The 4,032-nt window shown below is 44.2% G+C and overlaps 1 non-coding gene across 1 annotated transcript; it reads left to right on the forward strand.

Annotated features, from left to right (window-relative positions):
- The first annotated feature begins 2,669 nt into the window (after window positions 1–2,669).
- Trnat-ugu (transfer RNA threonine (anticodon UGU)) lies at window positions 2,670–2,744 on the forward strand. The gene has a single exon. It is a non-coding gene; the product is annotated as a tRNA-Thr (tRNA).
- Window positions 2,745–4,032: the final 1,288 nt, after the last annotated feature.

The following is a 4,032-nucleotide window of genomic DNA, read 5'->3' on the forward strand; positions in this document are numbered from 1 at the left end:
GTCATTGGATCTCGACCAACGCGAGGAGCAATGTCGCGATACGATAAACCGCAATCGCGACAGGCTACAATCCGACCTTTCTCAAAGTCGGAAACGTGATGGTACGCATTTCTCGTCCTTACAAGAGGCATCACAACAACGTTTCACCAGGCAACGCCGGTCAACTGCTGTTTGTGTATGAGAAATCGGTTGGAAATTTTCCTCATGTCAGCACGTTGTGGGTGTCGCCACCGGTGCCAACCTTGTGTGAATGCTCTTGAAAAGCAAATCATTTGCATATCACAGCACTTTCTTCCTGTCGGTTAAATTTCGCGTCTGTAGCACGTCATCTTCGTGGAGTAGCAATTTTAATGTCCAGCAGTGTATTATAGAATATAATAAATTTCCTGGAGACAGAGAATCTTCCGTCCACAAATCAGCATGGATTTAGAAAGCATTGATTATGTGCAATTTAACTTGCTTTTTTCTCGCACGGTGTTCTGCGAACCACGGATGATGAACGACTAACAGATACCACGTTGCTAAATGTTTGAGAAGTGTTTGACACAGTGCCCCACTGCAGACTTTTCTGAGAAATGCGAGTGGCTCGAACACTTTTTTTTTTTTAATAGAATTCAGTACATTGCCCGGGAAGGCGAGTGTTCATCGTATGCAGAATTGTCGACAAGAGTGCCCCAATGAAATATAACATGACCCTGTTCTCTGTGCGATCTTAAGGCTACGTTGAGCAGTAATCTGCGACTGTTCGCTGATGAATTTGTAGTGTACTTGGGAAGTGTCGCTTTTGAGTGCTTGTAGGAGGGTGCAAGATGACTTGGATAGAATTTTTATTTAGTGTGATGAATGGCTGCTTGCTCTAAATATGGGAAAATGTAACTTAATGGAAATGGACAGGAACAACGGTCCTGTAATGTTCGAATACAATAGAAGTGGTGTGATGCTTGACACAGTCACTTTAGATGAATATCTAGGTGTAACGTTTGAGGTGCTCCGTCCTATATAATGCGCAATGATGTTCTCCACCAGCTACGTACTCTTTTACGCGGCATAATATGCCTTCCTATCTTCGGTGTCCCACCGAGTTGAGCATCCGTCACTGCACAAATGTCGATGAGGTGAGCCGGTTTCCCTTGGATGTAAATAGGCGCGTTATTCTTTCGGACGTATTAGAAGGTAGGTAGTCCGTCTGGCTGTGTTACCTATACTGCTACGGTGGTGTAACAGCTAGCACATATTAGCAAATAGTTAATATCTTCCAGCTAGCTTATTTTGTAGATACAAGTGATCGTGTTAATCGGCAGGACTAACCCCATACAAATATTTTTTCGCATTTATTTTATGTCCTTTTTAACGGAGAGTAGATTGATATTCTTATGTACAGCAGGATTGTTAAGTCTGCATAGCAGAAGAGGGAGTGCTTCTAAAACTTCATGTAAATCATTGCCTTAATCCAAGAATTGCTTTAGCTGTCTCACAGAAGAATGACACGTTAGACAACAGAATTCGATTAGCGCAGACTCTGTTTGAATGTGGTGCCACGTAATATTCAAGTTATGTCACTTTAAACTATTTTTCTACTGCAATTTCAGTTTATACTTCTGGTAAGGCTGTAATATCTAGTATCCTTCAAAGTTATTTTGTTCACCTACGTGTCATACCCATATTGAATCTTAAACTGTTATCGATAAATTGCCAAAAATTCTATGACTGGAGGCAGAGTGCATGCAACCTCAATGTTCTGATATTAAGTCAAATTCCAACTCAAGGAATTAACAATTTCAAGCGATTCTTCGAAATTAGACACATTAAAAAAGTGAATGTCTCTCTCTTTCTATTTTATAATTCGAACAATTTTTCTCAAATTAGTTATTTTTTATTTACTGTCGACAGATGAAACTTTCAGGGTGTGTTTTGACTGCCTAATATTTTCCAAAACAGACTGCTTAATAATTTCCAAAGGTACTTTAACTAGACAACACAGTCAAAATTAAAGCCTTTTCCTTTAGATATTTATCACTCATAGCTTTTTGACTGTCACTCAGAAAGCAGTAAAATGAAAAGCTCTTCCTTGCTTGTTGGTAGAATCACCGTTCTACTCGACATATGTAGACTGCACACATTTTAATTAACACTTTTTCTTAATAACACGTTAATGTTATATGCACTGAGGTGGGAAGTAATCGGATATCTCCTAATATTGTGTCGGACCTCCTTTTGCCAGTCGTAGGGCAGCAGTCGGACGAGGCATGGGCTCAGCAAATGGTTGGAAGTCCCCTGCTGTAATACCGAATCATTCTGCCTCTATAGAGGTCCATAACTGCGAAAGTTTTGCCGGTGCAGTATGTCGTGCAAGTACCGACCTCTCGATTATGTGCCACGAATGTTCGATGGGTGTCATGTCGGGTGATATGGGAGCCAAATCGTTCGATCGAACTGTCCACAATGTTCTTCAAACGCATCGCAAATAATTATGGCCATGACCTTCTTCTTCTGTGCGGATGCACATATATTCCCCGAACTCCTACGGGACTTGGTAAGAATGTCTTCCACGAGTAATGAGTGCGTTGGGATGGAACACTACGAATGTAGTGTGTGGACACACAAGGTGAGAATGTGGGTCTCGCGGGAGGTGTGCGTGAGATAGTCCCAGCAGTCACACTATCCTCTGTGCCCTCGGTGGCTCAGCTGGATAGAGCGTCTGACATGTAAACAGGAGATCCCAGGTTCGAGTCCTGGTCGGGGCACACATTTTCACCTGTCGGCGTTGATATACAACGCTCGTCCGCAGCTTGTGCCTGTGCCTTGTGGACAGTTTAGGTCCATGGCTTCGTGGGGTCTGCGTCACACTCTAACCCTACCACTCGCTCTTACCAACTGAAAACCGGACTCATCCGACCAGTCCACGGTTTCCCAGTCGCAGTCGTCTAGGGACCAGCCGATATGGTCACGAGCCCGTGGGAGGCGCTGCGGGCGATATAGTCCTGTTAAAAAAAAAGCACTCGTGTCGGTCGTTTGCTGCCGTAGGACATTAGCGCCAACTTACGCACCACCGCCCTAACGTATACGCTCATCGTACGTCCCACTCTGATTTCTGCGGTTATTTCACGCACTGTTGTTTGACAGTTAGCTCTGAGGACTCCACGCAAACGCCGCCGCTCTGGGTCGTTAAGTGAACGCTGTTGGCCTTTGCGTTGTCCTTAGTGAGAGGTAATACCTGAAATTTGGTGTTGTCGGCACACGGTTGACACTGTGGATCTCGGAATATTGAATTCCCTAACGATTTCCGAAATGGAATGTCACACGCATCCAAAGTCTATTAATTCACGTTGTGCAGCCGTAATCACATGAATTATCCGAGTGCAAACGACAGCTTTCTCAATCCACTGCCCTTTTATATTTTGTGTACGCGATACTACAACCGTCTGTATATGTGCATATCGCCGGCCGCGGTGGTCTCGCGGTTCTAGGCGCGCAGTCCGGAACCGTGCGACTGCTACGGTCGCAGGTTCGAATCCTGCCTCGGGCATGGATGTGTGTGATGTCCTTAGGTTAGTTAGGTTTAAGTAGTTCTAAGTTCTAGGGGACTGATGACCACGGCAGTTGAGTCCCATAGTGCTCAGAGCCATTTGAACCATTTGAACCATATGTGCATAACGCTGTCCCATGAGTTTAGTCACCCTCAGTGTTCAGTGATCATCACTTGCTCAAGACCTCTGTGAACTTACACATCTATTTCAAACATCCATTTAAGAAGAATACGTCGAGAAGATATGATAATAATGGTACGATGTTGCCGCCGTCGCGAATTGTTGGCGCCCTTTTGTTTAGAGACCCGCACTGCCGACTGCTGCGTCGGGACACCCTTCCCCGTACGACGTGAACAAACAGAAAAAAACATTTTAGCACAACATCATTCTCAAAATATATTGATGTGTTGGTATATGTGCCAACACCTTGTAGATAGAGGAGGCCGAAATATACGCTATCTAACGCAGACGGGCGTGAATTCTGGAAGAGGATAAGTAGTGAAAG

The sequence above is a fragment of the Schistocerca serialis genome, chromosome 5, assembly GCF_023864345.2.
Source record: "Schistocerca serialis cubense isolate TAMUIC-IGC-003099 chromosome 5, iqSchSeri2.2, whole genome shotgun sequence".
Classification (NCBI taxonomy): Eukaryota; Metazoa; Arthropoda; class Insecta; order Orthoptera; family Acrididae; genus Schistocerca; species Schistocerca serialis.